The sequence below is a fragment of the Prunus persica genome, chromosome G4 (assembly GCF_000346465.2).
Source record: "Prunus persica cultivar Lovell chromosome G4, Prunus_persica_NCBIv2, whole genome shotgun sequence".
Classification (NCBI taxonomy): Eukaryota; Viridiplantae; Streptophyta; class Magnoliopsida; order Rosales; family Rosaceae; genus Prunus; species Prunus persica.
The window spans coordinates 19672553-19681251 of record NC_034012.1 but is presented as its reverse complement, the minus strand read 5'-3'; the positions used below and the strand labels follow the sequence as shown (position 1 = coordinate 19681251).

Here is an 8699-nt window from a genome sequence, read left to right as displayed (position 1 = left end):
CATGTCTGCATTCTCTGTTGACTTTAAATTTAATTTTTTGCTTTTTCAACGACTTTAAATTTAATAATTTCTTTATTGGTGCTGTAGTAAAACTTTTCCTACTGGCAAAATCCGGAAAGTCTTTCGGCAAGAAAAAAAAAATCTGGAAACTCGTTGCTTCCTAGGATTCCTTTTTAAGACTTTGGGGTTAAGATAAATACTTCATGAAGAAAGGCAAACTGACAAAGCCAGGAGGACACACTCTGAACCGAGTTACTGAGGATGAATTACTTTCAGAACATAAACAAGGAGAGAGAGAGAGAGACTCAGGTGCTTGCTGCTCAACTTGGGCTTTATTGATCTTAAGCAATCTGGGGGCCACAGAGATTGGTGCGATTGGACCACTATTTCTAGCTTCTAGTTTAACAGGTATTTTTTACTCTATGCAAGTTATTTTTGTACCACCATTTCTCCATCATATTGCTTTTTTTTGTTTTTTGTTTTTGTTAATTATAGTATTATTGATGGAGTTTACTACAATTACTACTTTTTAATTTTATTTTTTTATACAATTGATATTCTACTTTAATCTACGGGAAGGGGAATTCGAACTCGAGTGCAGATTGAAAAGTGCATTAGCCAACTTGGCTAAGCCCATGTCTGCAAATTACTACTAGGGATGGCAACGGATCGGGTAGGGACCGGGTATGACAATACCATCCCCGTCCCCGCTCTCCATCCCCGCCCCCGTCCCTGAACTCATCCCCATTTAATAGGTTTCGGGGAATCCCCGTCTACGTTCTCGTCGGGGGACTATCTCCCATACCTGCCCCAAATCCCCTATTTTTTTCGCATAAAAAATATTTATCATACATTTTAACATTAAGTTTCATATTAAATTATCATTTAACACATCCAAATTAACTATAAAGTTCAACTCAACTATTCAAAATCACATCAATATGAAATTCCAGAGAAAATTAGAAAGAATTAGGAAAGGGAGGTTAACTTAAGGTTAAACATAAATATTATACTTATATATTTATTTATTTAAATACAAACATATATATTTTTGGGTCGGGTTCGGGGATAGGGATGCCAATACCATCCCCTCCCCATACTCGTTGGGGATTTTTCAAGTTCGGGGATCCTCGTACCCAGTGGCGGAGCTAGGATTCTTAGTATGGAGGGGCCAAAATTTCAAAATCACTTCTACTAGGAGGGCCATCACTAATCTAATTGCAATAATTGTATTGCTATATCATATATTTTATAATATATTACAAGTGATTAATAATTAAGTGGGGGGGCCAGGGCCATGTGTCACGGGACGAGTGAGCGGCGCGGCGCGGCGGAAGCGAAACACACATTTCGCCACTCAAAGCACACCCGTGCGGCCCAGGATCCCTTCGAATCCCGGTCAGCCTTCTCCCTTTCATGATTCTCATGACTCTCACAACTCCGCGAGAGGTTTACCTTCAAGTGTCGTCTTCCACTAGACAACGAGTCACACTACCGTGTGACAATACAATCACCCCGCATCCGGCAACGAACCCTTGACGCCCATACATCAAGCGTTGCATAAGACACGTCAACTGCATCGACCACGTCGCATGCTTTCCTCATGTGTCGCTCATGTCCATGTCAAGACATAGCGATCCAACACACCATCGGTTTACCCACACTTCTGTTGGTCATTCCTTTAGCGTCCACAATAGCCCACATCCTCAAGCTATACACGCAAGCTGTTATACTTGCATGTCGCCCAAGCCTTGGCGACATATGTATTCTGAATGTCCCACATAACCATCTATGTATTGCATGGGGTCGCAACCCATGCGTACCGGCATCCGAATATCGTCCTTCAATAATAGACAAGGCCGAACCCAAGCCAAGTCCATCGAGTATTGTCATATGTCTCGCTAGCCGATGGCATAGCGAATGCCATACGTTGACCTCACTCTTTCCAACGATGCGCAATACGAACGGCCCTGCGTGTTCGTACTGTCCTCGAGAATTCCTTTCTCTCGGAGGCACAGATTATCCTTCAACAATCTTATGCCCGCCCTTATGACTATCTCCAATGTCATAAGGATGCTCGCTTAGTGCCACAAGGGTGTAAGCACCAGGGGTGGTGGAGAGCATGACACCATGTCACCCCCTATATAGCATTTTATGCATTTAGCCTTCTGCCAGGAGGGAACATCACCTATGCACGAGGAGTCATAATTGGGCATAACTCCTTCATACGAACTCCGAATGGCGAACCGTCAGTTGCGTTTCCTGCGTCTCGACATCACGAACATTTCGGTATTCTTGGTTCCCTCAGGTTCCTCTCGTAACCTTCGAAAATACCCAAAATACCCTTCACAAGTTCAACTTGGCCAACACCAACCATTCTAGCTCTTAAGCTATCGCCCGTCCACACTTAGACTACTTCATAGGCGCATAGATGTCCCAACGGAGTCACGGTAGCGCTTGTTTAAATGCAACCCGTGACACATGGCAGGCCTGGCTGTAGCTCCGCCCCTGCTCGTACCCGATACCCGTTTGGCCCCGAAATCTCCCCCTGTTAGAGTCGAGGACCTGCCCCCGCTGGGATTTTTGCCATCCCTAATTACTACTATCATTAATTCTATAATTTCAGAATTCTAAAATATATCGTCATAACTGGTAAAATATATGATAATATTGATGGATATATTTTTTTTTTGGGGGGTGGGGGTTAAAATTCTTTTTTGGCCAAACGCTGAAATACACCAAAAGCGCATTACAAATACAAAATCCTTAAGGGTTAGGACAAACGCCCTCTAAGAGCTACACCAAATACGGAGGGATCTAATCATATCATCAAACTTATATGGTACACCTCCACTTAAAGCCAAGCAGGGTCAACTTAATGTCACACAAGGCCATAGACAGTCAGGCTTAATCTCCTCAAATATGTAATAACCAAGTCTAACATCCATAATGCAACTTACAAACTCAAATTCTTCCAAAGAGTAACCACAACCACGCATCAAACTTATTATACCAAAACAAAAACTAAAACCCAACAACAGCCAACCCAAGCCCATGACAATGGCTTGAAAGAAGGCAGACTCGAAAAGAAGACCCATAAAGCCCTAGCCATTGGTGTCGTTGATGTCGCCACTACCGCCGCTATCACAATCAAACCAAGTACCTACAACAAAAACACACAAAAAACAACCTAACAAACCCAAAATCCAAACAGATCTGGCTAGAAAAGCCAGCCTTTTGGCTTAAGTTTAGGTCTTCACTATCCACGTCTTCATGATCCGACCTATATTAGCCCTCATGTCAAGGGTTATTTTTGCAAAAGATTTAGTAAATAAAAGACAAACTGATGAATAGAGGGCATGTTTAGTTTTTAGGAATAAGAAAACTCATGAATCGGGAAATCTAGGAATAGGGAAATTAAGAATTGGAATTGGATCTACTACTCCCTAGTTGACCTGATTCCTAATTTTGAGGGTAATGGATTACAAATTTTTAACGTGGAACAAACATAGTTTTTTTATTCGTTATCTGTTAATAAATACAGTGGAAGTCAGGACTTGAAATAATTTTAATAATATGATAATAAAGTACACAAGATAGGAATTAGAATAATTCCAATACTCATTCCTGATAAATAAATATGCTAAGAATATATACATTAAACAATTGAGCAATTACAAAGAATAATTAAATAGTTGCCCCACAAGTAAGAAAGAGGGAAAAATGTGGTAACTTGTTTCTTTGTTGACCTTGGTTTCCAATTGTCACTTGGAAAGAATACTTTACATTGCTTGGAATTAATTTTTTTTTTTTTAGAAAACTTTTTAAATATCAACCTTAGTTTCTAGCAAATTTCTCGAGTTTGATGTATATTTAGAGGGTAATGTAATTATGCTCTTTTTTTTAATATAAATAATATTCTACTTTAATCTAATCTAAAATACAAGAAGGGGGATTCGAACTCGAGCGTAGAGTGGAGAGCACATCCGCTCTAACCAATATGCTAAGCCCATGTCTGCATGCTTATTTAAAGAAATTTCTTTAATTAATAGATCTTTCTCGTATTCATTACTTTTGTCTATTTAAAATTATAATGCTGAAGATTATACAAATTTTTCAATAAAGGTTCTACTAGTTATATTCTGGATGCAATTCTATTTTATTAGCACGGCTGTATTTGGTTAAAGTATGGTTTGTTTCTGCCTTATACTTTGTATATAGGTGTCTTTGCAATTCCTTTGATACAAAAATCAGAGCTCTTTATGGTTATAATAAAAACACTTGAGAAAAGAAAAGCCATCCTTCTTCCCAGCAAGCTGACAATAGATGAAAAAGATGGACAACTTCACAATGTCAATGAGGCTTTGGATGCATATTGAGAGACATTTACTAAGCTCTTGCAAGAACATGATATTAAATCCAACAAACAACCTGATATTGAAGCAGCAATGCATCTTAGAAAGAAAGGAACAGGGGTTAAGACGAGTAAACAATTAGAACCAATTTCAGGAGTTAAGGTTGGCGATGAGTTTCGTAACAGGGATGAACTAACTATTGCTGGCCTTCATCATTTCAACATGGTATTGATTATATGAAGAAGGATGGGAAAATTTTGGCCACATGCATTGTTAATTCTGGCCGTTATGCAACTATGTAGAATCTCATGATAGCTTGATTTGTTCAGGTGAAGGTGGAAATCCTAGGGTTTGTAGGAAAAAGCCAAAGGATCAAAAACTTGAATGCAGAAACCTTGCACTAAAGAATAGCATGGAAGCAGAAATTCATGTAAGAGTAATTCGTGGCTAAGAAAAGTTCTTTCACAACTTGTGTTTACGATAGTCTTTACAAAGTAGAGTATTTTTGGCACGAAAGAGAGGAATTTGGCACACTTACGTTTAAATTTTTGTTGACAAGGATAGCGGGGCAACCAATAATCACATGGGGAAAAGTTTCAGGGAAGTCGAAATAGCCTATGGTTTCAGAGGATATTGTTTGTAAAAATGACATCTTCGAAGGGAAAGAGAAGATGCCTATTCGTGTCGTCAATGCCGTAGATAAGGAGAGGCCTCCATCTTTCAATTACATATGCAATTGTTGTGCAAAAAATACTCCAAGACCTTGTAGTTGATGAACTACGCAACTATCACACACAAGCCATGCAAAGATAAAGCACACACAAACCGAAAAGTAAACAAGCACACAAAGAACACAAGAATTTATAGAGATTTAGCATTGTGCCTACGTCCTTTTGGTGATCCCCAAGAAATTCAATAGTATGAAAGAACCCCTTTAGTTACAATGAAGAACCCCCTTTGCTCTCTCACAAACACTAGCTCTCTTTTCTCTCACCTTTAGCTCAAACCCAATTTGATGCCTTAGCTTTCTCACGTTATCATAACCTAGCGCTAAAGTGCCTATTTATATGTCATAGGGCTTTAGTAAAATTGTACAAGGAATAGGAAACTTCAAACACCCCAAAATTAAGAGAAAATATGTCCAGATTTGCCACGGATATGCGCCTCTCGTTAGAGCACCACTCGCGTCGCTAGAGTCTGAGTTCTGCCGCTCGAGCAGATGCTCGAGCTCTTGGGTCTGGGCAAGAAGTACTGCTCTGTCGCTCGAGCACCTGTAGTTTCTGCTGAAGCAGTAGAGCCCAATCAAAATGACTGCAGCTCATTTGACCGTCTTTTTCCTTCACTCCTTCCACATCTTTAGGTGAGCCAACATCAACAATCTCCACCTTGGCGAGCCTAAATACCTTGTGAAAATCATTGACCTCTAGAACCTCTTTAAACCTTTTGGAAATCGTCCTAGTAACTCCTAAGAGCTCCACCACACTCTTTAGCATGTAACAAGATTGAGCAAGCTCAAACAATGTCTGAACTTCTTAGCTGTGACTGGCTTGGTCAAGCAATCTGAAGCGGTCTCATTCATATGAACCTTCTTTATTGCAATGTCCCCATCATTCACCCAATCCTTTATCTAGTGGTCATGTAAATTAATATGCTTGCCCTTCTGTGAAATACTTGATTCTTGATTAAGCATATAGCACTTTGACTGTCACTTTGTATCACCACCAAGTCTTGAGCTATCCTGAACTCTTTAGCCAATCTTGTTAGTCATAACGCTTCCTTAGAAGCCTCCGTTAGTGCCATATACTTCGCTTCGGTAATAGACAAGGCAATAACTGATTATAGCACCACTCTCCAACTAATTGGTCCTCCACCACAACTGAAAACATACCTTGTGGTGGATCTCCTCTTGTCTATATCTCCTGCATAATCCGAAATTCACATAACCCGACACACATGCCTTTCTTTGTTGTATTTCAAACAAAATCCCAAGTTTCTTCATGCCCTTCAAATACCAAAAAATCAACTTCACCGCATTCCAATGTTGTCTGCCCAGATTTTCCATGTATCTTGAAACAGCTTGAGCTAAGTCGAGGCATGTGCAAACCATTGCGTACATGAGACACCCTACCCTGCTTGCATATAGAACCTTACTCATTTCATCATTCTCTTTGTCACTGGAAGGATTTTCATGGGCATTTACTCTAAAGTGCTTTGCCAAAGAAGTAGACACGGGCTTGTAATCCAACATGTTGAATCTCTCAAGTACCTTAGATATGTACTTGCCTTGTGATAGCCATAGTTTTCCCGCATCTCGGTCTTTCCTTATCTCCATTCCTAGGATCTTTTGTACGGGACCAATATCCTTCATGTCAAACTCCTTCCCAAGTAGAATCTTCAACTTTCGGACCTTTGACATATCTTGACACGTGATTAGCATATCATCCACATAAAGTAGCAATCAGATGATCTTTCTATCCTTGAACACATGAGAGTACACACAACAATCCGATTTGCATATTCTATACCCAATTCACAGCATATAGGTGTCAAAGCGCTTGTAACACTGTCTTAGAGATTGCTTGAGCCCATACAGAGACTTCTCCAACCTACATACTAGATTTCATTTACTTCTTCAACAAACCCTTGAGGTTGACTCATGTAGATGTCTTCCTCTAAGTCTCCATGGAGGAATGCCGTCTTCACATCCATTTGCTCCACCTCCATGTCTCATTATGCCACTATGGAGAGCAATAACCGTATAGAAGTATGCTTCACCACTGGAGAGAAGATATCATCATAATCAACTCATTCCTTTTGTAAGCACCCCTTGGCTACTAGACGAGCTTTGAATCTAGTTTACTCTTTCTCATGTATCCCTTTCTTTTTCCTAAACACCCACTTACAGCCGATCACATTCTGATATTTGGGTTTAGGAACCAACTCCCAAACGGAATTCTGGTGTAGAGATTCCATCATCCATCATAGCACCCATCCAACTTTCAAGCTCCGAACTCTCAACTGTTTCCTAGAACGTGGTTGGATCCCTTTCATTCATGTTTAGAGTATAGTGAACTGCGTCTGTCTCCCATCCAAACCATTGAGGAGGTTTGATGGTTCTCTTGGGCATAGACCTAGCTATAGATGACGACTCTACCTGATCTTGAGCCTCTTCTTCATCTTGAGTTTGTTGTTATTTCCCAAATTCCTCCACCTCAGTATCAGACTCCACCACCCCATGAACGTTTTCAATTGGTTGCATACTTGGAGTATCCCTGAACACCCTACTTGGTGAAATTGTAACGGTTGTCTTTGTTCCAACAACATCCTCTTTTGCCTTCGGTTTCTTAACTTTGATCATAGGCACGGTCTTCTCATCAAACACGACGTCTCTACTGAGCATTTTCTTTCGGTTCACTGAATCCCGTAACTTGAAGCCTTTCATGCCGCTCTCAAAGTTAAGGAATATACACTCAAGAGACTTTAGTTTCAACTTGGTTCTCTCATCACTAGGTATGAGAGCATAGACATTGCATCCAAATACTTTAAGATTAGTATACTAAATAGATTTATTAGACCATACATCTTCCACACACTTGAAATCAAGATACTTCGGTGATGATCGGTTAACTAAAGAGGAAGCGTGGTTAACCGCTTCTGCCCAAAATGCCTAGGGCAAGCCGGCATGAATCCTCATGCACCTCTCACACTCCATGAGAGTTCTATTCAACCTCTTCGTAGCTCTATTTTGTTGGGGCGTCTTCTTCATGGTAAAATGCCTCTTGACACCCTCGCTCTTGAAAAACTTCAAAAATTTGCTATATTTATATTCTCATCCATGGTCACTTCTTAGGATCTTGATCTTCCTTCACGTAAGGTTCTCTACTTTCGCCTTCCATTCCTTAAATTGGTGAAGACCTCATATTTCTCATTCATGAAATAGACCCAAACCTTCCTAGAAAAATCATCCAAAAATATGACGTAGTAGCGAGCTCCTCCCAATGATTTGACCAGTACAGGCCCCCACACATCCAGTGAATATAATCAAGCACTCCCGTGCTCCTATTCTCCTTGTCTTGTTGCTTAAATGTCACATTCGTCTCCTTCCCCATGGTACAATATTTGCAAAACTCAAGTTTACAACTGTGCACTCCCTTTAGAAGCTTCCGTTTGTGTAGCTCTTGCATTACTTGCTCACTCATATGCCCTAGCCTCAAATGACAAAGCTGAGTATCATCCATTGAGTCCTTCTTGGTAGATATAGTTGCTCTACCAATCACTATTGTACCACATAGTCGATACAGGCAGTTAGGTTGAATCTCTCCCTTCATAACCACAAGTGAACCC

At 40.3% G+C, this 8699-nt stretch overlaps 1 pseudogene; it reads left to right on the top strand.

Annotated features, from left to right (window-relative positions):
• On the top strand, positions 4263 to 5128 carry LOC109948693 (annotated as a pseudogene).